This window comes from Puma concolor, chromosome A2, assembly GCF_028749965.1.
Source record: "Puma concolor isolate L17-30 chromosome A2, mPumCon1.1.hap2, whole genome shotgun sequence".
Taxonomy (NCBI): Eukaryota; Metazoa; Chordata; class Mammalia; order Carnivora; family Felidae; genus Puma; species Puma concolor.
The window spans coordinates 157,355,612-157,382,003 of record NC_141668.1 but is presented as its reverse complement, the minus strand read 5'-3'; the positions used below and the strand labels follow the sequence as shown (position 1 = coordinate 157,382,003).

At 47.5% G+C, this 26,392-nt stretch overlaps 1 protein-coding gene and 2 long non-coding RNA genes across 9 annotated transcripts in view; 1 reads left to right on the top strand and 2 right to left on the bottom strand.

The window, feature by feature from the left end:
* Positions 1–4,817: 4,817 nt before the first annotated feature.
* Positions 4,818–26,392, top strand: part of GATAD2A (GATA zinc finger domain containing 2A) — a 104,709-nt gene continuing 83,134 nt past the window's right edge. The window contains exon 1 of one of the 7 annotated variants that reach the window (XM_086698484.1): positions 4,818–5,136. The gene's annotated coding sequence lies outside the window, so the exon portion shown is untranslated. Of the gene's footprint in view, positions 5,137–19,291; positions 19,558–26,392 lie in introns of those variants that run through there. The other 6 variants (XM_086698480.1, XM_086698482.1, XM_086698486.1 and 3 more) reach the window with 6 other exon arrangements.
* LOC147583645 (uncharacterized) lies at positions 7,182–9,084 on the bottom strand. The gene is made up of 2 exons (XR_015248444.1): positions 8,321–9,084; positions 7,182–7,781 (listed from the first exon to the last, which is right to left on the bottom strand). It is a non-coding gene; the product is annotated as an uncharacterized LOC147583645 (long non-coding RNA).
* LOC147583644 (uncharacterized) lies at positions 11,746–17,522 on the bottom strand. The gene is made up of 2 exons (XR_015248443.1): positions 16,732–17,522; positions 11,746–12,387 (listed from the first exon to the last, which is right to left on the bottom strand). It is a non-coding gene; the product is annotated as an uncharacterized LOC147583644 (long non-coding RNA).

The following is a 26,392-nucleotide window of genomic DNA, read 5'->3' as shown; positions in this document are numbered from 1 at the left end:
GACCTGGGTTTTAGGCTCAGATGTAACTGCTTGCCTGCGATGCTGAAGGCCTTCAGATTCCGCAGAACCTCAAGGGGAATTCTCCACTGGCGGCAGTAAAGCAACTCTTTTCCATCTAGCACAGCAGTTGGCTTCTCCCTTTGCATGCAAAGTGGCCACACATGTCTAAAATGAACTTGCTCCTGCTCAGAAATACTTTGATGCCTGGTTGGGGAAGTTACCCTTTTGGGTTAGTAGTCTTCTGGGCTGTAGGAATGTAGGTGTAGACAATACTTTTTGCTTCAGCAAAGGGCTATCACTAATCCCATTTAATTACGTCAATAAGAATCAGGTAAGATTTGTTACTAGAGTCCAGGTTTTTGATCTAGAGACTAAAAAAGCCAGGCAGAAAGGGCTCCTGGGCTCCATTTGGACTTAATTCCAGATTTTCTAGCCTGGATAGTTCAGGTGCTACCTGACTTTCTCTTGGGGAAGCAGGAGGGTGACAGGTCAAACTCTTGAATTGGTAGTGTCTATTTCTCTCTGGAACCAGACACTGACTTTTTATCATCTCTTCCCTGGGAGAGCCAAGGCGAATTCCAATGGATCTGCTAAAGGATGCAGGTTTCAGTAGATTAACAATTCACATATGCGAACCTCATAGTGCTTGGCAAACCCAAATGGATTTTGCAGTCCAACAATCTTAGAAGGCAATAATGGAAGGGCACTTTGCTCTGGGCACCTGAACTGCCACTGTCATCGAGTGCCATCAGAGGACTTTAACATTTGCGCTTAGGTCCCTTCCCACTGGAATTAACCAGCTGTCATTCTTCATTGTTAGTGGCCACTCTACCTTGTCCGAGACCATGACACCAATAGGGGGTCTCTGTAGGCTGGCACCCACCAGGCCCTCATTTTTCTAACTACCACTGAGGCCCTGCCTTCCTTGCTGCCTGTGAAGTCACCTGGCTCACTTCCTGTTTCCCTATTTGGATGTGAATGTCACTTAGCCAGTTTGCCCACATGATTTCCCAGACCTAGGAAGGGACACGCCTTGATGCAGAGAGATGCAATCCAAGGCAGAGAGATGTAATCGCTGTTACCACTGTGGTAAGGAAAGCCATCCTTGGTATGGATCACATGTTCTCTCCATTTTTTATGTCAGAAGCTGTGCTCACGTCATCCATTTTGGTGGGGCATTTCGCTCCCTCTGATCAATGTCCATCTGCCTTGGGCTCTTCCAGGATACAATTTTCCAGCCAAATGAGGTTTTCATTTTACGTTTAGGATTCCAGACTTCACGGACATCCCTTAATCCAACATCTCTGCCTCTAGGCAATGCCTTTTTCCAGAGAGTAAAGAAATTCTGTACATTCTTAAAATAAAAAGGTGAAACATAATTATAGGCCCTGACATTTAAAAAAAATTTTTTAATGTTTATTTATTATTTTTGAAAGAGAGACAGAGACAGAGAGAATGAGTGGGGGAGGGGCAGAGAGAGAAAGGGAGACACAGAATCCAAAGCAGGCTCCAGGCTCTGAGCTGTCAGCACAGAGCCTGATGTGGGGCTTGAGCTCACGGATTACGAGATCATGACCCGAGCCGAAGGTGGACGCTTAACCGACTGAGACCCTCAGGCACCCCTAGGTCCTGACATTTCTAAGGATTGGTCTGGAAATCACACCAGATTTCCCTGAAATAACCTTACTTCATTTGCAATCTCCCTTTGACAAAGTTAATTTCGGTGGCCTTGACCCTGATTATGGTCCCTCACTTGCCCTTTGCTCTTACTAGACCTGTATCCAGAACCTTCTCACAGCTTGCCTAAGAGAGAAGTAAGGCTCAGGAAGTTTTTGGTTCTCAACATGTCTCTGCTTGACATAAGGACTCATAGGTCCCCCTTCTTCTCCCCTTTCCCGCACACAGGCCCAAAGTGAGATTAAGGCGATGCACGTTTAGGATCCAGCCATAAATTAGCAGTGGGAGGTGAACAAGTCACAGTTACCTTCTAGGCTGAACTGCTCTTTGATCCCAGTTCAATTCAGTAACTATAATAACACTGAGGGGTTACTTAAAGGAATAAGTCTGCAGCCCCGCTCTCAGGAAGCATCTTGCTTAGTGGCTGGAATGAAAGGAAAAGCTCCTGAGTCCTACTGGGCACCACGCACGGTACAAGGCATTTTGAACTCACACTCCTCAGGGTGACCTTTAGAGACTGGCGCTCTCATTTCTGATATGGCCGAGGAAAGTAACTGGCCTAGCTCCTGGGGGTTCAACAGTAGCTCTGCTGGCCACCAAGTTCTGAGTGTTTATTGTCCACCCAGACTGCCTCAGACACTTGCAGAATATGGGAACTGTTACAACAGAGGTGCAAACAAGGGGATCTGGGAACACATTATCTTGTTTCCAGTGACTTCCTTCCCTAGCCAAGGACTCTGTCACCCTTGCCACTTGGGTCCAGGCTGAGCTCAGTCAGGGAATCAGGCTCCACAGGACCCATTCCTGTGACTCTCAGAATTTATCCTTTACTTTTCTTTCAGGAATGTCAGTCCACACAATAATCCTTTCCACTGCTGCTTCATGGTTTACAAACAGTTTTACATCATTATCTCATTTAATCACATTCCTACATCTTGGTACATCTTTAGTACAACATTCTGTCTTGCCTGACAGGCTTGTTTCCCTTTACTGCATTCATCTTGGCTCACAAGTTCCATCCTATATATAATTCAGGTATCTCGGTACCTTGCGCATTTGTGTGCACAAAGTGGGGGAGATCAGAGTTTGCCATGTTGACTCCTCACAGTGTTTGTGGGTCTTTCTCGTTGCTGCCTTCTTCACCCCTTTGATTCAAGGGTCGTTTTGGTTGTCTACTAAGAGCAAAGCTGGGTTCTTTTTTTGTTGTTGTTGTTTATTTACAAGTAAGTAATCTCCACACCCACAGTGGGACGTCAAACTCATGACGCCGAGATCAAGAGTTGCATGCTTTCCCGACTGAGCCAGCCAGGTGCCCCAAAGCTGGGTTCTTTAAAAGATTTTATTTTTAAGTGATCTCTATACCCAATGTGGGTTTGAACTCAATACCGTGAGATCAAGATTGGCATGCTCTACCAACCAGGTTCCCTAAAGATAGGTCCTTTGAGGGGGAAATCAGCCAACGAGTGAGTTCAGATTAACAGCGGGAAGGGAAGATGCCTGGTGGGCCATGGTACAGGCTACAGCAGAGGTGCAAACACTGCAGTTTGAGTGACTGATAAATTTTGTCTGGGGGGTGGGTGGGAAGCAGGAATGCTTCCTGGAAGGGCCCCACCCAGCAGAGAAGGAAACGGCCCAAAGAGCTCAACAGGGGACAGAATCAGGAATGGCCACAAATTTGACCCTTGGGAAAGAGTAAAAGAGCAGCACAGAAAAATATTCTCAAAGAGAGAGAGAGAGAGAAAAGAGGGCTAAATGGGTAGCTTTTCCAAAAAGGAAGTATTTAATTCCCCAAAATTTTCTAGGAAAGAAGAGTCTGATGGTCACATTTCTCAGGAAAAGGGGAACGGTTACTGCAACAAGGACACTGCTTAGAAAAACCTCAGGGAGCACAACTGCCTGACATTTCTTTAGTGAAAGGGGTGAGGGGGCAAAAATCTCCTGCAATTCCGCTCTGGAGAAAGAGGTGCTTGAAGTTGCAAATTTCTCCTCTGGTGCGTGCGTTGGGGGGGGGGGGGGGGGGGTGAGGGGTGGGGGTGGACTGTGTGTGGACATACAAGGTAGGAATTTCCCAAGCTATCTTCAGAGATGAGGGTCATGGAGGGAGAGGGCGGTGGCCCCGAGTAGTGCTCAGAAAAGAGGCAGAGTATGCCCCCCAAATACTGTCCAAGAAAGGCAGTGGGCCGAGTGCCCCAAATTCCCTTCAGTCAAAGGGTCAAGGGCCCAAACCTCGACACATTTTCTGACAAAACAGAGCTGGGGGTCGCGAATCTACAAAGTCATCCTCATCCTGGCAATTCGCAGAAAAGTCGGCAAGGCAAAAATCGCCAAAACTTTTCTCAGAAGAGGGCCAGAGCAAGAACCTCCAAGATTCTCTTTAGAAGAGGGGCCAGGAGCAAGATTCCTGGATTCTCCTCAGAATGGGGGCTAGCAAACGAATTCTGAAGATTCTCTTCAGAACGGGGGCCAAGGACAAGAATTTCCAGGATTCTTCTCAGAAGAAGTCGAACCCACAACTCTTGTCAGAAAAGAGCACAGAGGGGGAAAGAATCCCCTCGGGAACAAGGCCGAGCCACTGGTTGTCCAGTCTCCTCCGAGCGCGCCTCACGCGGCCCCGCCCACCGCCCGGCGTAACCGCCCCACACCCGCCCTGCCCAGGCCCTCTCCGGTGCATTGTGGGTGGGGCGCCCCTGCTGAGCACTGCGGGGAACCCCCTGCCCAGCCAGTTGTCGGCCGCCGGGCGGCCCAGCCGAAACGCCCTCCGGGGTCCGAGCGAGCCGGCCAAGAATTGACGCGTCCCTAAGTCCCCGCCCCTCTTGGCGTTCCCGCCCCGAAGCCGAAGCCCCGCCCCCGAAAAACAGCGACTGGCCCTGAGGCCCGCTCCACTCTCCCATTGGCAGGTTGCCTGTCAGTCACGCCGTCCCACCCCCTCGGGCCCGCCCAGGCCGCCGGCGCGATCCCGAGGGCCAGCCGGCTCGCGCACTCATTGGCTTTCCGGCACTGTCCGTCGTGAGGCTGGCCACGCCCATGGTGGGGCGCGGACCCCGAGAGCCTCGGCCGGACCTCATTGGCCTGCGGCGCCGCCACTCGACGAGACGCGCCTCAACCCGGAAGTGTGCGAGGCGAAATCTGCCTAGCAACCGGGGAAGCCGGGCTGCGAAGCGGGCAATTTCAGTGTGAGAAGGAGCGGCGAGACCGAGCGGCGGCTCCGAGCGCGGCGCGGCGGCTCCTCCCGCCCGGGGTCAGCGCCCCGGCGCGCGCACGCGCACCCCCGCCACCCGAGCGCGCTCCGCGCCGCCCGCGCAGTCGGTCGGTCGGCCGTCTGTCGTCCTGTCGCCGCCGCCGCCGCGGGCGCCACCTGAGGGAGCCGTCGCCGCGGGACCTGAGCGGACCGGACTGGACCCCGCCTCCCGAGGCCGCCTGGGGCCCAGCAGCCACCCGCGGAGGCGCCGAGCAACTTCGGTGAGTGAGGGGCCGACGCCGCTGGTGGCGGGTCCCCGGCTTCCGGTGCCCCGGGCTTCTCTGGGGCTTCCGCTTCTCTGAGGGGACCGCCTCCGGTGCGCGGACCCCCTTGTCTGAGGGGAACCCCGCCTCTCTGAGGGGAGACCCCCTTCTCTGAGGGACCCCTATCTCTCTGAGTGACCCCCGTTTTCTGAGGGGCTCCACCTCTCTGAGATACTCCACCCCTCGGAGAAATGCCAAGTCCTCTGAGGGACCCCCACTTTTCTGAGGGGAGCGCTTCTTCCCGGATGGACGTTCCACTTTTCTGAGGGACCCCCTGCCTCTGCGGGGGAGCCTTCCTTCCCCCATGTCTTTGAGGAACCGCCAGCTTCACTGAGGGACCCTCGCCCCTCTGAGAACCCTCCTCCCCCCCCCCCCCCCCGCAACTTCTCTGAGGAGACGACGCGATGTTCTGTCTCTGCGGGGCCCCCTGATTCCCTGGGGACCCTTGCTTCTCTCAGGAGACGACTTGATTCTAGGGGAACTCCCACTTCTCTGGGGGACCCAGACCTCCCTGCCTTTCCAGGGACCACCCCCCGCCCCTCGCCCCTCCCATGTTCTGTGAGGAGGCCCCTGCTTCTCTGAGCTGTTGTCCCTCTTGTCTGACGTGTTCCCCTTTTGCCCTTGCTTTTCTAAGGTGCCTCCCGCTTTCTACGGGTCCCCTTCCCCCCCCCCCCCCCCGCCTTTCTGAGACGCTCTCCCTGCTCTCGGCCCCCACTTCAGCGGGTGACATCCCTTTCCCAAGCGTCCCTCCCCCGCCTGAGGTGCTGCTGTTGCTGCTGTCACAATCCTTCTTGGAGGTGGTCCCCACTTTTCTGAACTGTTCCCATTCTTGATGCGACCCCCTCCTTTTTGGTGAGTGCCTCCTCTTTCCCGAGGGGTCCCCACTACCCCGAGATGCCCATTCATCAGACTGGAGCCTTAGTTGTCTGAGGAAGAGTTCCCCCCTCTTCCAAAATGTGTTCTTTTGGGTTCTCCATTAATCTATGGAAGCCACAATTTTCTGAGGGTCTCTGGCTCCTCCAGAGGTTCTGCCCCTAATATCCCCATTCCTAGGGGATCCTCATGTCTCTTAAGTGTGCCTCCACTTTTCCAAGATCACTTCTGCTGGTGGGAAACACCATGGACTTTTTCACTTCTCTGAATGGGTGCCCCCGCATTCTGAGGCCTTCCCCTCCCACTTGCCAGAGGACATTTCCCCCTTTCCTGAGGTTTCCCTCCTGATTCTCTGAAGGAGAAACTCCTCCTTCATTTTCCTTGGATCCCCCAACTCCAAGCCTCCCCTGTTTCTGTTTATGGCACCCTCTTCCTCCTTTCTGGAAGGAGAGACCAGAAATGTGCCCCCTCTTGTCTTCTTTCTTGCCAGATTGGAGGAGGAGTTCTTTGAACTTTTACCTCAGCTTCCAGGGACCTGGAGAATTTTGTGGCTGGAAAGGAATTTGGGAGACAGAGTCAAAAAGCGTTGTTTTCTCTTGTCCTTCTGAGACCTGCTAGATTTGAGGGGGAGCAGGAGCCGCTTGCCAGGTGACCACCTTGGTTCGCTCTAATTTTGAGCCTTGGGCCACCACAGTGTTGTGAGGCCCATGTGAAGGCTGGAGGGACAGGGTTGGAGCGTTGTCCTCCCGTTTTCCCCCATTATCACACTGTCAGGCTGTGAGACTGACCCATTTCCTGTCCCATCCCTCAATCCTCCCTCTGCATAGTATAACTCCCCCCTCCTCCCCACACCCCCCACTCCCGCCCCCAAACAAAAAAGGAGAAGCAAAAACAGTCCTTCAGGTCTTCCTGCTGTGTTTTCTCTCTCCTTGGGCCTTCTGATTCACCCCTTGATCTCTAGAGGATCCCTGGTTTGTGGGCCACTCTGGTTTGAAAGGCAGGGCAAGAAGCAGGAAATGGGTCACCTTAGATCCAGGAAGGGTGGAAGGGAGGCAAAGGACAGTATTTCTCTAAGTTTTAGGTAACTTCAGCCTGGCCCAAAGGAAGTTTTTACATGGCTTTTACAAATCTCATGTGTACTTTTTTTAATGGCCCACCCTGGATTCCAAATTCACTCCAGTAGCTAATTTTATCTGCTTTGCCAAACGCAGAGCTCTCTGGAGCCCAAGTAGATGAATGCTGGCATTGAGAGATGGTCCAAAGGACAGGAATGAACTCAGTTTGAAACCTGAGTAACTTGTAACCACTTCGTGTCCATGCACAAGTCTCAGGCTAAAAACATGGGGGAGAATGTTCTTGAAGTGGAGTTCTGAAATGTAGGCTGAACTGTTTGGTTTAGCGTTTCAACAAGTTCTTCTCTCTGACTCTGCTAGAACTGTAGTTCACTTTACAGTGTGACTTAAAGCTGTCTTTCTCCTGTTCGTTTCCATCTGGGTCTTGCTTAATTTGAGTCCTTTGTGAAGATTCCTGCCGAGGCTATAATTTGAGTTCTAAATTCGTCGGGGGACCATGTGGACACAAGTTTCAACTCGAGCTATTTTCTTCTGTGCAGAAGTGCTTGGAGAGTTTCCTGGGCCCTCTGCTCCTGGGGTAGTCAAGTCCAGGCAGGAAGGTGCTGCAGACCTGGTTGCTCTCTTACTGCCTCTTCCTGGTCAGTTGCAGGCACTGCCCTGAGGGGAAGGGTACGGATGGTGGGGAGCTTGGGGGTTAGGGTTTCCTGAGACAGGGCAGAGAAGAGCTGGCACATATTTATTTTAAATGAAACCCATAGGACCAACAGGATGGGGTGTTGGAAAGAGAAGGGGGAGCTTTGAAGCCAGAAGGACCTGATTCAGGTTTTGGTCTGTCCTTCCTAGTTGTGTGGCCTTGCACAAGTTAAAATGCAAAATCAGCACGTTACTAAATATTTGAGGGCCACATCTCTATGAATGTGTGTGAAGATGTCCACAGATGGGAAGTGCTTCCTAGACATACGAATGAATGAATCTGAGGGGAGGCAGTCAGTATAGACATATGAATGAATGAGTGAATGAATGAATGAATGAAGGGGAGGCAGTCAGCATAGCACCTAGCACATGATTGGTGTGCAATAAAGGTTGTCTGTTGTGCTTATGAGATCAGGGTTCCAGACCAGGAAGCTTTTGACATTCTGCCAAGGCTAAATATGCCCGTAGAGAAAGAAATGTGGTATGTTTCTTGCAAAACCCACTATCACCCTGGGTCTTGTAGCATTTTTCTGGGTCATAGCAGCTATGAGATGGACTTGCTGCATAGCAGGCATTTGCTGTGTAGAAGGCATTTGGCCTTGTCTTCTGCTTCTGTAAAATGGGGTAATTTGTAAATGGAGGGCAAGTAGGGAGATGTACTATAATTAGACTGTCGGCAAAGTAGAAGACTATAATGAACTTTAAGAGTTGTGGGAAGAAAAAAATAGGTGAACTATAAACCTAAAGGATCATATTCATATTTTGGGACTGCTTGAGTGAGCAATATACAGCAGTTACCTGGTGAGTGATCTCTTCTTACACAATAGAACCTTGAAAGAAGAATGTTCTTTTAGGGTAATGGATCAGATTTGGGGACAAAAGACTGGAAAAGTGATGTACAAAGGCATTTGCTGTCCCATAATAATAGTACATTGAGAGGGCCAGTGTGTGGCTTCGTGCCCATGAGGAGATCAGAGTTCACCTCGAGCTCCCAGGATCTAGAGAGCTGTGGAAGATGGTAACTTAGGGTGGGGGTGGAGGTAGGGGCTGGGGTGGGCAGGACACTTTTTTTGGGGGGTGGGGGAGGATTCTTTCTTAGCAATTACTGAAAGCCCTGAAATCATGGCCAGAGAGTTGGGCCTAGCCTTTTTCACTTACTAGTGTGGGGACAGATGGCACACAAATATGGGTGAAATAATGGGTGAAAATCTGAGCTAGGCCTCCACTGGGCTACTCCCAGGTTTGAAGGATTCCCCACCTGCCTTTGAAATTATTCCCTCTCCCTCCCTCTTCCCCTCTTTACTTTCTTCTCTCCCTCTGCCTCCCTCGCTATTGAGGCAAAGAATCCACCAATCTTAAATTTCTCTCTTTTTAAAAAATTTTTTTAAAAAATGTTTTATTTTTGCGAGAGAGAGTGCAAGGGGGGAAGGGGCAGAGAGAGAAGGGGACAGATGATCCAAAGCCAGCTCCTCATTGCTGATAGCAGAGAGCCCAGTTTGGGGCTCAAACTCACAAACCATGAGATCATGACCTGAGCCGAACTGACTGACTGAGCCACGCAGGTGCAGGTGCCCCCTCTTAATTCTTTTAAAGACAGTTATTCCATTAAAGAAAAAAGAACAAAGCTTTATTATTTTTAAGATATAAAAAATAAAGTAAATAACTCTAAAGGGCTCACTATCCCTTTTGAAATTGTTCTGTGTCTTTTTGTGTCACAGACTTCACTCTGGTGGATGGTGGCGTCACCACCAAGTCTCTTATCTAACAGGAAGTTTTTTAAACTTTTTTTTTTTTTTAATTTGAAAGATCCTTACAGCAGTAAAAACCCTTGGATAGTTAGAAATGATATTGATCTAGGTACATTTATTAGATGTAATGTAACATGGTTATCTGTTGGTGGGGAGCTCTAAAAGGCATATGGGTCCCAACACTGCCCAGCTTCTAACTCTGGACGATAAACTGTTGATTTATATTACTGAAATAGCTAGGGAAGTCAGGGTTTCCTTCCTGTTGGAGACAGCACTGGGGGCATTAAATCCCTGTAGGATCTTAATGATAAGAAAGAGACTGACCTCTTCTGGAATTGGGAAATAACTACTGTATGAAGTTGTTCCATCCAAATGCATGGAAGGTGTTATTTTTAATTTCTAGTATTAAATTTGGCTTTTTCCTGTCTGTAGCCTGGCTGCTTTTGTTTATTGTGCTGCATTGTTAGAATAATAATTTATCTCTTCAAACCGGCCTATAAGGGACAGTTTGAGCACTCAACTAAACAAGACTTTTCTTGGGTGGACATAAGGTAGGGCATTAAAAAAATTTTTTTTTAACATTTATTCACTTTTGAGAGACAGAGCATGAGTGGGGGAGGGGCAGAGAGAGAGGGAGACACAGAATCAGAAGCAGGCTCCAGGCTCCGAGCTGTCTGCACAGAGGCTGACGTGGGGCCCGAACCCATGGACTGCAAGATCACGAACGCACTGAGCCACCCAGGGCCCCAGGGCATTTTTTTTTTTTTTTTTTTTTTTTTAACGCAACTTAAATTGGATTGAAAAATAGTGTTAAATATTCTGGCTCATGTAACTTCCTATATCAGCAAATAATCCAGCAGTAAATGTTTGTGTGATGACGTTGCACCAGGTTTACCATGCTGGGTGCTGGCAGCCTAACAGTGAGTAGGATAGATGAAGTCAGCTCTCAAGGAACTTAATCCCAGTCACAGAGAAGAAAACAATCAAATGAAAGACTATTGCAGAGCTTCTTTGGGAATATCCCTGGATGTTGGGAGTTTGGGGTGGAGTTTCTTGGAGGTTTAGAAGTGAAACCTCACTACTACTCTAATTTACTCACTGGACTCTGCTTCTGTTTCCTCCATCTTAAAGGAGGCAAAAATCATGGCATTTTCCTGGGTGATTGTTGGCTGTTGGCACTAGTTGATTCAGGATGACTGTGACTATAATCTGAGAAAAAAGAGAATCTGGGATGGTCACTGGCAGGAGCATTTTCAGCTTCGCTTTTCTTGAAGTCAGTGGCAGTGTGTTTTTGGAATCCTGTGGCATTTCTTCATGGCAGTGCATGTTATGCACAGAGATAAACAGCTCTAAAAGCCCTCTCGCCTTGTTTGAAATCTTAAAAGAAAATTCAGACAAGCAGAGTGCTTGGCTGTTGTTTATGGTATGGGAAAGAGCTTTCAAATAGATAGACTACTTTGTTGTGCATTAGTAGGTTGTTGGTGCACAGTTCCCTCTGCCCTAGGGTTCCCTCTTATACTGGGGTTGGAGAAGCACTAACCTTAACCTTTCCATGATGTCAGATTTGATGTTAAGCCACATAGGTCAATTATGTGACAGATGCTTTTCTTAAGTGTATTTGTGAGGGGTGGAGCCGGAGAGCAGGGGTGGAAATTCATTCAAGACACATGCTTCAAGAGGAGAGAGAGATTATAAGGAGAGTTTCTGGTAGTGTTTTGCTTTCCTTCAAAGTACTGACTTAGAGGTGAAGAGGCAGGCTCTGGCCGGAAGTGGGCGTGGACAAGTAATGCAACTGCATGTGACCAGGCTCCCACCTCTGGGCTTTGCTGCCCTTGGGAAGTGGATGCTTGCTCCCTCCTCACTTCCTGTTCCCTTGCCCTCCAGCAGAGTTCTTGGGCCCCAACTTGAGTATAGAAAATACATTCAAATTCTCACTTTTTTTTTTCTTGGTAAGCTGCTTTGTTAGAGCTGCGATCCACCAGTGGACTTGCACTTGGCAGTTTTGGGGGCTCAGCTAATGTACCTACAAACTTAGGACTATCTGGCAGGGTAGCCAACAGGATGGTTTTCTGTTGCATTATCACAGTGTTCCCTGCAGGAGCTTGCCTGTAGAGGGCTGCTCTGGAGATGTGTATAGAACTCAAGGAAGCAGACATTAGCAACGTCCTTCTGCAAGAGTGTGTTCTTGAAGAATGGTTTACTATTATTTGTCTTTATTACTTTGTAAAAGTACCCTCTGTGCAGTAGAAACTTTAGAGCCAGAAAGACTTGGGTTTGTATCCAGATTCTGACACTTGCTGGCTCTGCGACCTCAGGGAAGTGGTTTAACTCCAAGTGGCCTAACTTCTTTGAGTCTCAGTTTCCTCATTTGTGGGGTAGGGATGGTAAGCATGAAGCAGGTGGCCAGATTGTTGTAGGCGCCCGATAAAGGTAGTTGTTATGGAATCATATCAAAGCTGAATGGCCCTCTTAAAGTTGGCACTCAAGTTTGGATAACTAACTACTTATGCCAGTTAATACTGTCTGAGAGTAAATCAGTCCATGTTGGGCCACAAGCTGGGTGCAGCTGAGGACCGGTATCTAGAGGTTCCCAGATTGGTTGATTTTTTTCCCAGTGAGTTCTCTCAGTTCACTATGGCTTTGTGCTGCTGTGTATCACTTTGGTGTACTTACTATATAGACTTTCGGTGCCTCCTGAAGCATGGATAGGGTGACTGGGAAAAGGGCTCAAACTGGAGGGTGGGTAAAGGAAGGGTGATAGAGCTACTTGTTAGGTGGCTAGGCATTCTGGGGAGAAGAACAGCATAGGCATGGGCAGGGACCTGGAGGTAAAAAAAAAAAAAAAAACAAGGTGAGTTCTCTTGACCTGAGGAGGTTATGAACATTGGAAAGTCAAGAGTTTGAACTGAGCACCTTTGGCAAGAAAAGTCTAAAGTTTACCTTTAAAGGTGTAGAAAGTTTTATAAAATGTCCATAGTAGGAAAGTTCAATTCAAAATTGAACTCAGATTAAAATAATATTTAAATTGAATTCTTAATAAACATTTTCAATCAGAAATCAATGATGTCCAGTGAAATCAGACCATCTGGACTCTCTTTGTACTGGTATGTAGTCTACATGAAGTTTAATCTCCTAAAGAGCTTCAAGAAAACAGATTTGGGGGCTGCTTCTGAATTATTATTATTATTATTTTATTTTTTTTTTTTTTTGAGAATTGTTACCATTTAAGCTGGTCTAAAATTCTTAACACAGCAAAACAAATTTTTAACTTGCATGGCATTTTCAAGGTTTAGGTTTTATACTTAGGAAACTTTCAAGTTACTGATTTATTTATTTAAAATTTTTTTTTTAATATTTATTTTTGAGAGAGACAGAGTACAAGTGAGGAACTGGCAGAGAGAGGAGACACAGAATCTGAAGCAGGCTCCAGGCTCTGAGTTGTCAGCACAGAGCCCGCTCTGGGGCTTGAACTTGCGAACCACAAGATCATGACCTGAGCTGAAGTCAGACGCTCAACCCACTGAGCCACCCAGGCTCTCCTCAAGTTTTTTTTTTTTTTTTTTTTTAAGTTTATTTATTTACTTTGAGAGAGTGGGAGACAGAGGGCACGTGTACCCATCCCATGTGTACTGATGGGGGAGGGACAGAGAGAGAGGGAGAGAGAGGATCTCAAGCAGGCTCCGTGTTGTCAGCCCAGAGGCCCGTGTGGGGATGTGGGGCTCGATCTCATGAACTGAACTATGAGATCATGACCTGAGCTAAAATCAAGAGTCAGATGACAGGGGTTCTTGGGTGGCTCAGTCAGTTAAATGACTGACTTCGGCTCAGGTCATGATCTTGCAGTCTGAGTTTGAGCCCTACATCAGGCTCTATGCTGACAGCTCAGAGCCTAGAACCTGCTTCAGATTCTGTGTCTCCCTCTCTCTTTGCCTCTCCCCTACTCGCACTCTGTCTATCTCTCTTTCTCTCTCAAGAATAAATAAACCTTAAAAAAAAAAAAAAAGAGTTGGATGCTTAACCAACTGAACCACCCAGGCACCCTGAAACTTTCAAGGTTTATATTTAATCTCTCAATGTATCTCTATTGAAGGTTGACTTTTGACTTAAATTTGAAATAAATATCTTATTCTTCTGTTAAACAAGGAGTTGGTAAAATGTAGGCCTGATCAAGTCAGCATGCAAAAAGGCATGGGTGTTTTGTTATCAAGCTGTGAAGGAGAAAACCAGAAAGACCCATCCCCTGTATATATATTTTTTAATGTTTATTTATCTTAGAGAGAGAGAAAAAGAGACAGAGTGTGAGTGGGGGAGGGGCAGAGAGAGAGGGAGACACAGAATCTGAAGCAGGCTCCAGGCTCTGAGCTGTCAGCACAGAGCCTGACAAGGGGCTCGAACCCACAAACCAAACCATGAGATCATGACCTGAGCCGACGGACGCTTAACCAACTGAGCCACCCAGGCACCGCCCCCTGCTCCTCTGTATTTTTAATAGGAAATGCTAGACACCAGGGTAGGAAAGGGTGGGGGATACCCATCCTGTCAGGAAAACTTTTGGGAAAAATGTTTTACCTCCTTCCTATGTCAGGTTGGAAGATCTGCTATTTAACAATCAGGGAATGGGGTATGAATTGGATACCAAGTGTTAAAATATTTTTTTTCATGTCTAAATCATGGATGGGATGTTTATTAATAGACCAGTGATATGACTAACACTCTTTCTTTGCTAAATACGTTTGAATAGGTTCATCTCTAGACCTAAGACTAACATAAACTTTTTTTTTCTTTTTTCTGGTAGCTTTTTGATTTTTCCTTAAAATTTTTTTTAAATTTTATTTTTGAGAGAGAGACAGCGAGGGAGGGGCAGAGAGAGAGGGAGACACAGAATCCAAAGCAGGCTTCAGGCTCTGAAAGCACAGAGCCCAGTGCGGGACTTGAACTCACGAATTGTGAGATCATGACCTGAGCCAAAGTCAGAAGCTTAACCTACTGAACCACCCAGGCGCCCCAGATGTTTTTCCTTTTAATTCTTTAATTCATAGAAAACATAGTTCACTTACTCACTTTTCAAAGACTTAAAATTGCTAAAATAGGTGGGCATTTTTTTTTGTAAGCCACGTATAGACACAAAAGAGATAATCCTTGCCAACTGGTGACACACACAGGTGAAGACAGAGTGGGAGATATACTTCTGGGTTCACAGTAATACATCTAGCAGTTTGTTTTTAACCCTTCAGGGGAGCATTTGTAAGCAGAACTCTGTAGTGTTGGGACTTCCTCATGGCCACACAGAGACTAAGTACAGATGGAGCCTGAACTCCATGTTGCCCAGCCACTAAGTATACGGAATTGTGGTTAGAAACGGTTAGAAACGACATTCAAAACAAAACAAACACATGCTGACAAAGTGGCCCGTCTCTAGAGAGCTGTGTTTTAGAGAGCTTTTCAGCATATATATGACAGGGATGAGGCAAACAGGTGCAGATATGTCTCCCACAAACTCCTAATCTAGCGTAAGAATGCTGTGATTTAAAAAAGGACATTTGTGGGGCACCTGGGTGGCTCAGTCAGTTAAGCATCCAGTTCTTAATTTCGGCTCAGGTCTCTATCTCACTGTTCATGAGTTTGAGCCCCGGATCTGACTCTGCCTCGCTGGCCTCTGCTCTGACAGTGCAAGCCTGCTTGGGATTCTCTCTCTCTGCCCCTCATCCGCTCGTGCTTGTGTGTACATGCTCGCTCTCTCTCTTTCAAAATAAATAAACTTAAAAATAAAAGTAAAAAAAAATGACATTTGTTGTATCAGTTACTTAAATTTTTTAATGCTTATTTATTTTTGAGAGAGAGAGAGAGAGAGAGAGCAAGCCAGGGGAATGGCAGAGAGAGAGGGAGACACAGAATCTGAAGCAGGCTCCAGGCTCTGAGCTGTCGGCACAGAGCCAGATGCGGGGCTCGAACCCATGGACGGGACTGTGAGGTCATGACCTGAGCCGAAGTCAGACACTTAACCGACTGAGCCACACAGGCGCCCCTGTTATAGCAGTTATAATGCACTGGGAGTGTCTTGTTTTTCATAAAGCATCACTGTAATAGTTCCTTTAACTGTTTTCTGGTCCTTGAAAAAAGTACCAAAACTATCAAAGTACTAAGGAAATCACATTAACATAGAAATGTTCTTTCCCTTTCACAACAAATTGCATTCTAATCTCACCAAGTGAATGTGAATTTAGGGTGAAATAAGAAACTATAAAACAATCCTGAGAGATTGTGCTTATGATTGTCCCTAAACTCAGTGAAAACAGTTTTAGACTTGAGTTATAAAAATGCAAAGTGTGGAAAGCGGTCAGTGATCTTTTCATAAAATACTTTAAAAGAGATTTGGTACACTTTTGAATAAACAACCTGTTTATTCTTTAGAGAACTTCTCAGAAAACAAGTGGGAGCCTAGGGTCACTGATAGCAGTAATCTCAAAATTGGTTAAAGCCTACAGAACTAGGTCTGCTTAGCCTGCAAATTTAAGTAATTAAGTGACAATACATTCTGTGTTTTGAGACAGGCATCTAGAAAGTTTAAAGGATAATGAATCCATCCCTTTTCAGCCCTTTCTGTCTCCAAAGCCCCACACTCCAGGTGTGGCCAGCTCTGGCCTCTGCCTCTGCTCTTCTGGATGCCTAGGATGTCCCATCTGTTAAGAACTGGCCCACATGTCACATCCAGAAAGATTTCCCTGATTCCTCCCCAGGCAGGCAGTAGCCCCTTCCTCTGTGATTCCTGTCTTTCCTATGAATGCATTTTTTGCATTGAAATCTTCTTTCTGTGCCGCCAGCCTGTGAACTTCTGGGGATGGTGCTTGCAAAACCTTTGGGGTGAGTGGTCTCTTAGTTTTTCTCCATCAGTGTTTATCACATAAGATATCTTGAATTTTGTCCACCCAGAAACTTTTTTTTTTTAATGTTTATTTATCTATTTTGAGGTGGGGGAGGGCAGAGAGAATCCCAAGCAGGCTCTGCACTATCAGTGCAGAGCCCGACAGGGCTGGAACTCATGAACAGTTAGATCATGACTTAAGCCGAAATCAAGAGTCTGACGCTTAACCTACTGAGCCACCCAGGCGCCCCTCCACCAGAAACTTTAAAGAAGTCTCCCAATTAAAAACAAAAAAATACAGTACCTTAAACATTCAGTAGGTGATGCTACTCCTTTTCGGTTTCATGCTACTGTGGTGCCTTTGACCAATTTTCTGCCATGAAAGAGGACAGGAATATGGAATTTGGCCCAAATTTCTTTTCTTCAGTCTCTCTTTTGTGCAGGAATAGGCTCAGATGGTATTTAGTAGAAGTTTATTTAACAGTACATTAGAAAGATAATTAGAATATTTTTGCAGTGGTTAGGGCAGAAGGAAGCCTGGCTGTTATTAGTAAGGATCTGATCTTTGAAGGATATTAAATTTAAAATGAATTTGTAAGAAAATTCTGTTTAAATAACAAGTTTTTTTATTTTAGAACAGAAGTGTTTTTAAAAGTATTATATTAACTGGTATCTGTCAGTATTAATTGACTGCCTTGTTTTTATGGCCAAGGGGAAACTGAGAAAAACATGGTTCTAGCCCTATATGTCTTTTAATTAGTTTCTTCAGCTTTAGAATGGAATCTAAAGGCGATTGCATCATATTTCATAATCACCCAGCTGAACTATTTGCCGTTTAGTCCAGCACTAGGCATTGAGGTAGCAAGGTCTTTAGTCTGAACAGCCTGAGCTGCCTGCCTGAGCTTCGAGGACTCTAAACAGGTCTGGATTTACTGTCGCTTTTTCCATCTACACACCTGGCCCCTCTCTTTCTATCACAAAAATAAACGCTTTAACTACTTCACCCTACCCCCACCCCTGCTTTCCCAGCTGGAGATGTTGGCACTGCCCTCTGGAGCAGCCCACCTGTCACTAGTGCACACCTCAGCCCACAGGGGTGTGTCATTAATATGTCGCAGCTGATGCCTCTCTCTTTAAAATAGGGTGGTTGTCACCTTGGTGACTCACACAGGGCTTGCCAGCTCAGACACTGGAATCTCTACATCTATCTCAAGTCTTGGGTCTCCCACCTGACCATACTTTGCTGTGTCTGTAGTTAATTAAGTTGGCATTAATCAAGACCCAGGTGAGGAGCTGTGAGGTAATATTTTGCTTGTATTGCTTTAATATACATCATCTGATTAATGGTCCTACAGTAAAGCAGTTCTCAAAATATACAGCTGCTGAATTACAGTGAAAATTTGGATATTTGCTTTTAACCTATTCTTGCACTGGGATCAGGGAGTTCCTGCATTCCTATACCAAGTCACCTGTTTGAGAATAAGACTATTTTTGAATTTGAACAATTGAAATTCTTTGTAGCAAAACAAATTGCTGACAAAATTGGGTCAGGGAAGGCGTTTGGGGTCAACAGTTTGTATTTTGTATCATTTTTAGCTTGAGGAATGCTTGCTTTTGGCCCAGGGGAGATTGTGCCAGATGTTGCATTAAGCAGTTGGAAGATTTGGGGAGTGGGGTGGGGGTGGAATCAAGGACAAAAAGTTGCCAGTTATGCGTGAAACTCAACACAATTAAAATGGGCTTTTCTTTGAACTTCTTATTGTGGGTAGCATATAGCAGAAAAACAATTTGTAAAACTTGTTCTACATTGTTTTTCAGGTTTGGAGGCAAGACCAATGGTGGGTTGAAATTACATTGAATCTCTTAAAAAATGAAATAGAATAGTTAATATCAGAATACACTGCAAGTAGTGAAAGTATACTTGGTAAAACTTGTTTCAGTAGTATGAATATGTATTAAGATGTGTTATAAAACAAATTAAAAGCCACTATTCAGGAGTCTAGGTGTCTTATCACGAATTGTTTTAACTCTGGAAAAAGAACATGAAAAGGGCCTTTTCTGTTGATTCTTCAAAACAGTCTTAATATTGGGAGCCTTCTTGTAATATTAGATATTTTGTGTTTCTATTGAAATTGTGTTTCCCTATATATAGTTTAATATATCCAAAGCCCATCATTCTCTCTCTCAGGTTAAACTGTGTTTCCCGTGTTTCCTCTATGTCACAGAGAAAGGAAGGGTGCAGATTTGCTGTCTTGGTGTGTGTGTTGGGGGGGGGGGGGGGGTTTACTTTCTCCCAGAGGCACGGGGTAGGGGTGGTGCCGATTGGGAGGTAACTGGAGAGGGAGAGCCGGCATCCTCAAGTGTCTTGAAGTGGGTGGGTCTGGAGCTTACTTAGAACTCTCTTCACTTCACAGAAGTGATGGTTTAGCCGACGACCCCCGCGGGGGTGGCACTCTAACCTCCGTTTTCGGAAGCAGCTGAGTTGCTCCAGGTCTTGTAGCTCAGCCTGAGCGAGGTCAGCAGTGAGCGCGATGTGAGTCAGCCCTGGGCGCGGTCCGCCCGGCTCTGCTGCCGGTGAGCTGGCGACGACCCCTCGGCCCTGCGGAAGGCTCTGGGACTCGGCGCGGGGGGGGGAGCCCGCGTGGGAAACCAACTGGCAAAGTAGGGAGGCGCGTGGAGCGCGGTCGGCAGAGGCTGTGTTTCCGGGGCGGTGCCGGCCTGCTTTGCCCCGCCCTCCCCTCATCATTGCCCCGCCCCTACAATAAGGCCACGCCCACCGGCCATCTGTCCCCGCCCAGCCAGGCGCGGGCGGGCGGCGTCGCCTTTAAGAGCTCCCCGGTGTTTTGGGGGCCGCGGGCCGGGCGCGCTGACCTGGTGCGCATGTCCCGGGCGGTGACGCCGGCGCCGGGCTCCATGTGTGCGGCCGAGGGGCGCATTATCTGGCCGGCGGCGCGGGCGGGCGGGCGGACCGGCGGAGCGAGCGCCGCGGGCCCGGGCGGCCCCACAGGCGGAGCAAGCGCGCGCGGCCCGGCGCCCCCGGCCCCTCGGCCGCCCGGACCCGCAGGCGACCCCGGCCCCACGGCGCCGCGAACCTGCGCGCTGCCCTAGGGCCCGGCCGGCCCGCGGCCCGGTAAGTTCTGGACCAAACTTGGCGGGGAGCAGGGGCCGGGGGCTGGGGTCGGGGCTGGGGTCGTGAGGTGGAGCCCGAAGCGGCGGAGGCGGCGAGGGTCGGGCAGGGTAGGGGGTCACTGGGCTCTGAGGGACCCCGCGTGAGCATAGAAAAGTGAGCGCGAGCGAGTGAGTTGTATCTACTCCTTGTATTCTGGGAGCGTCTTCCTAGCGCTACCCTGGAAAGTTCCGCGCTCCGACGCCGCCCAGGCACGTGGGGGCCGGGCCGGGTGGGGGTCCCGGAAAGTCTCGGCGTCGCCCCCCTTCCTTCTGCGCTTCCTCCGGGGCTGGAGGAGGGGCTGGGCCTCCAGGGGTCGCTTGCGAGTGCCTGGGACGGGCGGGGGAGGGGGCGGCGGGCGGACGGCACGTGGACGCGCGGGGCGGGGGGTCCCAGGCCGGGGGGCGGGGGTCCCGGGCGGGCCTGGCCGCTGCTCTGAACCCCGCGGCGGTGGCGACGGCGGCGGCGGAGGATCCCGTGTCAGAATAAGAGTCCCCGCGCGCCCACGCCTGCAGGGCCGTCCCTCTACCCGCTCGCGCCCTTACTGCCTGACCCCAGGGTTCGGGGAACCCTTCCTCCCCATCTGGGCTTGAGCCCGTCACAGGGACCTACACTTTAAATTTGCCTCCCTATTTAGGCGGTGGCTGTATTGATTTCTTTTTTTCCCACCTGGAATGGGTCGGCATCGGTGACTAGACAGCAGCAGCTGGCCTTTTAAAGGGATTATTGCCAAGAATCGGAATTGATCACTTCAACAAGGAGAGGCTTATGGGCAGGGCCCCAGCCCGGAACGTGATTGACACTGGTGTGTGTGCACACTTTGGGACCCAGAAATGAATGGGGATCCCTCCCTTAGGAACTGAATATCAACCTTGGGTGCGCGTTTCTGCCCTGCCTTGGGAACTTTGCAGGGGCTGTTTAATTTTGTGTATCTGACCCAGCGTCTTTAGCTGTGTGGTTCATCCTTATCTTGAGAGCTTTGGATTCTTTAGATCAAAGTCCGGGTGAGTCACTTGGGCCTTTAATTTTTTCTCTCTTCCTCACCCTTTTACTTCTTTCAGTTTTCTTGAGTACACAGTGCTTGTTAAGTCACTGGTTCTGTGTGTCCATTTCGTACAGTGACACCTTCTGGCTGTGGTAGCACAGAAACTGAGGGATAGACAGCCTTCTGTGTAATTGCTTCAGACTTGTACTGACTGTCCTTTGATGTTCTTTTTCTTTCTGGTAGTGGTTACAAGTTTTCTTTTAAGTTAGATTAGGTGAAATAATGTTTGCTGGCACCAGATAAGGATGCTAAGATTAGTAGCATGTTACACCTGACAGCAAGCTGTGGAGGAGGGCTGATAGACCATACCAATCCCCAGATTTGAGTGCCTGTTGTGCACAGACATCTTCCATGCCCATAACACTCCAGTGGGGTGGAGGATATAATCCCTACATCATGGGTGAGGAAACTGAAGCTCTTGGAGGCCAGGCTGCTTGTCCGAGGCTGCTGAGTGGTGGAGGGGCAGAGCTGGGCTTGACTGAGCCTGATGTTTTGGGCACCAGAGTTCAGGAATGCTCCTGTTTGCCACCCACTGTGTGAACATTTCCTGGGCACTCCTAAAACAAGAAGCCATTTACTTGTCCAGGCTCCAGTCCACTTCTACTGGGAGTTGGGGGATGACCTGTGACTTGGGGACACCATTGTAGCCCTGCATTGTCCTCAGAGAGCAGAGTTACCAGCTGGCCTTGAAGGAGCCAGGCCATAGAGTTGCCCCTTTGCATTTGCTTCTTCAGCTTCCAACTCAGAAAAGTTGGTCCTTTTCTAGAAAAAATAGTTTACAACGGAGGTTTTGAGAGCATTTTGCAAGATTCTTTCCTCATGTAGTCCCCCATTCTTGATTTTTCATCCCTTATTCCTCCCCACAAATTCTGAAGCTGATTTTTACAGAGGATTGCCTCTCATCTGGGATGTGATGTAGAAATTGGGATAGGTCCTGTATTACTGATTTGGATGCATTGTTATTTCTATTCAGATGACATCACTTTTTTTTTTTTTTTTAATGTCAAGTCATCTCTATTAATGCAGTATCATTTGGCAGAACCTCTAATTGTATATTTTGGTAGTGAGGAAAGAAATAATGCTACTTTTGGTAGAAAAAATCCTGGAAGGATTTGTATCAGAATGTCAACAACAAAATCTCTGGATTAGGGTTAGGAGTGGGTTTTTCCTCCTTAACCTTTTTGGTATCTCTGTACTTTGTGATTATTTTAAAAATTAGAAGCATTAAATATTTTTAAAATCATTATTCTTAAGTAATCTTTATGCCCAACATGGGACTCAAACTCGTGACCCTGAGATCGAGAGTTGTGTGCTCAACTGTTTGAACCAGCCAGGCACTCCAAGAAATATTTTTTTATTTGAGTAATAAAACACATTTTAAAGGCTCCAATTTTCAATTCTCTAGTAGCTCTCACTTGTTTTGCATCATTTATTTTGTGAATTTCTGGCATGGCAAGGAATGATTTCTGGATTGATTTATTCAATAAATATCGGAGTGCACACTGTGCCTCGGGCACTGTGCTAGGAATCCCTGCTCAGTGGAGTTTACCATGAGATTAGTGAGAGAGAAATCATAATTAATCTCATAAACGTGGGGAAATTTATATAAGGGCCAAGGAGAAAAGGATACCATGACCTGGTGAACAAGACTCAAGGGGGCCTTTCTCCAACTGGGATTGGAGGATGAGTGGGAGCTAAGTAGGTAAAGAGAAAAAGAATGACATTTCTTGTAGAGTGAGACTGAAGGAAGATTGGGGTGGTTGGAACAGAGAGATATGGAGACATAAGAGGGTCTGGGATTTACCTTGAGAGCAGTGGGACCCCTTTCAGAGAGGACAAGGCAGGGACTGGTGTGATGAGGTTCACAGCTAGGACTTCCTTGGGCCTTAGACAGCAGACCACTGAAGGATGCTTCTGATGGGTGGGAAAGCAGCAAAGCCATTCTGAAATGCTAGCATTTTCTTTCTTTCTTTTTTTTTTTTTAAAAGAGCTATTTATTTTATTTATTTTTACGTGGTTAGGGGCACCTGAGTGGCTCAGTTGGTTAAGTGTCTGACTTTGGCTTGGGTCATGATCTCGCAGTTCATGGGTTTGAGCCCTGCATTGGGCTCTGTGCTGACAGCTCAGAGCCTGCAGCCTGCTTCAGTTTTTGTGTCTCCCTTCTCTCTTTGCCTCTCTCCCACTCATGCCTGTGTTTGCACTCTCTCTCTCTCTCTCAAAAATAAGTAATCATTAAAAAAATCTTAAATGTTTATTTTGAGAGAGAGTGTGTGAGTGTGAGAGCTCAAGCACATGAAGAGGGGAGGGGCAGAGAGAATCCCAAGCAGGTTCCTCCCTGTTATCACAGAGCTGGATGTAGGGTTTGATCTCATAACCATGATGTGAGATCATGACCTGAGCTAAAATCTAGAGTTAGATGCTTAACTGACTGAGCCACCCAGACACCCCTATTTTATTTAAGTAACCTCTACCCATAACATGGGGCTCGAACTCAGAACCCTGAGGCCAAGAGTAACATGTTCTATCAATTGAGCAGCTAGGCCCCCCAGATATTGGCATTTTCTGATGTTTGTTCTCATGGGGGAAAATTAAGAATAACCCTCGGAGCCTTGGACATGTCAATTCTCAACAGAAACCAAAATGTAACGGAGTTCAATTATGGACTGTTGGTGTGCTAACCTCTAAAAGCATGGGCAGTTCAAATGCTTGTCTGGAGAACTACTTGCTTGGACTTGTGATATATGTGTGCCATTGCATGGAATGAACAAGGCTATTTTCCCTAGACTTTTTTCCCCCTGATAATTGAGTTAATTTATGCTCATTGTAGAAAACTGGAAAGATTATGAAACAGGTGATTAGGTGAGGTCTTTATGAGTAGTCGTCTTGGGGTAATAGAGCATCTCTGGGATTTCCTTGTAACAGTTGTTGGGTTGGAAGTGTGGCAAAACCAGAAGAACAAGTTGGCAATGTCATAGTTTGAGGCTCACAGAACTGTGCTGCCTGCTTAGTGTGGTTGGTTGTTAGAATGGATGCTCTTGAGTTTTGTGAGCTGTTTTAAGAAGATGAGTTAGTCTGGCTTCAGGTTGCTATTCCAGTGATGTACTAGTATCTTTGCATTGAATTAGGAAGGCCACGTGTTAAGAAGGTTGAGATAAGAGACAGGGGACCAGAAGTGGTGGCAGCAAAGTAGAAGTAGTGAGTCTGTGTTCTTAGAAACAAAAGTACCAGCTGGGGACAGATACTGCATACTTGTAGATGCTGGTAAACGTTGATCCAGGACTTTTTAGTCAAGAGGAATGTCATACCATGGGCTTATTGCCCCTCCTCTCTTTTTCTAGGCTGTATTTGTGACCTCTTTTTGTCTGATGAAAATGTAGGTTATTCTTTTAGAAGACAAAGGAACTTACTCTAATTGAATACCTGCAGGTAGCCTTAGGAAGTGACTGGGAATCCTCTGGAACCCTCTAGGGTGTCAGGGAAAAGGGCCTGTGGAGCTTCTCAGTGCCCTGCACCCACTTTGTCTTGATCTTCAGAAAGGTAACTCTATTTCCCAGGCAAGTTTGTCAGGGGTCTTTCTGCCTTGTTTCTTGGTTCCTTATATGAAAGGACTGAAGACAGTATCTGTCTGAGAATCAGAGAGACCTTCAACATCTGAGATAGAATGTGCTGACAGGATATGGACAGTACCTGAAAGTGGGCTTTCAGGTGTTTTGGGGTAGGTTTGAGATGGTAGGCCTTTGAGGCTGCTTGGCCTTAAAAGCTGCAGCTGGGGGTGGGGGGCAGTGGCAGTGGTTAGGGAGAGGGTAGAGGCAGTGAGAAAGTCTCTACTTGTTGAAGGTTGAAGAATATATATATAGGGTTTTTTTTGGTGCAAAAGGGTGATTTTATTAAAGCACAGGGACAGGACCTGTGGGCAGGAAGAGCTGCTGAATCTTTTTTTTTTTTTTTTTAATGTGTATTTTTGAGAGAGAGAGCAGGGGAGGGGCAGGGAGAGAGGGAGACACAGAATCTGAAGCAGGCTCCAGACTCTGAGCTGTTAGCACAGGGTCCAACGTGGGGCTTGAACTCATGAACTGTGAGATCATGACCTGAGCCAAAGTCAGACATTTAATTGACTGAGCCACCCAGGCGCCCCTGCCTTTGAGCACACTTTATAAAATACTGCCATACTGTAGTGGCCAACCAGCTCCTCATTCGGGGCTGCTTGCTGTTTGCTGGGTGAGAAGTGAGACTTCTTAGTGTGCCTATTCTTAGGCAGCAGGTCCCTGCAGTAGTGTCATGGACCAGCCCTGGCTTTGCCTCAAACAGGTTGGGTGTAAGCTTCACTTGCCACTTCCTAGTGATGTCACTTTACTGAACCTTGCCCTCTGTTTCCCCTCCCTTCCTTCCTTCCTTCCTTCCTTCCTTCCTTCCTTCCTTCCTTCCTTCCTTCCTCTCTTTCTTTCTTTCTTTCTTTCTTTCTTTCTTTCTTTCTTTCTTTCTAGTTTTTATTTATTTGCTTATTTTGAGAGATACAGAGCATGAGCGGAGGAGGGTCAGAGAGCAAGGAGAGGGAGAATCCCAATATCAGGCTCTTCAAGGTCAGTGTGCAGAGCCAGACATGGGGCTCGAAGTCATGAAACTGAGATCATGACCTGAGCCGAAATGAAGAGTTGGACACTTAACCAACTTAGCGAGCCACCCAGGCGCCCCATTTCCCCTTCTAAAAAGGAGGTCATGTCTACCTTGAACAACTGAGTTGGGAATGATATAAGAAATGCAAGTGGCTTAGCACAAGGCCTGGTGCATGTACGGTTTAGTGAGTATTGTTAACAATTAGAATGGACAAGGCAGAGCACAAAGGTGCTGCTTTGCACCTTCACAACTTTCAGGGACAAAGCCTGTCACTGTCTGCTCTGTTCCCCTTGGAGCCATAGCCTATCCCCATATTCCAGATGGAAGAAGGTGAAGTCCCCTATAGAGGGTGATTTTTTTCTTTATTTTTAAGATTTATTTTTGAGAGACAGAGACCAAGTATGAGTGGGGGAGAAGCAGAGAGAGAGGGAGACAGAATCTGAAGCAGATTCCAGGCTCTGAGCTGTCAGCACAGAGCCCCACATGGAACTTGAACTCAGGAACCATGAGATTGTGACCTGAGCTGAAGTTGGATGCTTAATCGACTGAGCCACCTAGGGGCCTTGAGGGTGATGCTTTCTAAGGGCCACCTTGCTGATTATTTCACAACCGGGAGTGGGCATCAGCTTTTCTGATTTCAGATTTTGCTTGTTTTTTCCACTAGCCTCAGCACCTCCCTAGAGATACAGAATAGCTGGGTTGGTGGAGGCCTACTAGGGTAAAGGAGATAGCACCTTTCCTGACTTTGCTAAATCCCATGTTCTGATTTTCAGGAACAGTCCCTGTATCTGGGAGGTGGGAAGTTGTTTGCCAGGCCTGTCATGGGGGGCCTTGCCTTTAAGAACCAAGACACGGCTCTTGCACTTCTGGCTTTATCCCTGAGTAGATTCTGGTCAGGGATGAGAAGTGGGTCTCCTTGAAGTACATGCAGTGGCAAATTGGAGAGCCCAGACCTGAATCCTAGTCTTCTTCCAAACTTACAGTTCTCAAACTGGCTTGGGAATGGACAGGTCTGGTATCATCACTGACGACAGTCTACTGCTTTTCAGCTTTGGGCGGGTTGCCTGGCTACCTGGCTGGCCTCAGCTTTTCCATCTATAGACAGGGAACATACCTTTGATCTCATAGGATGGCTCTAAG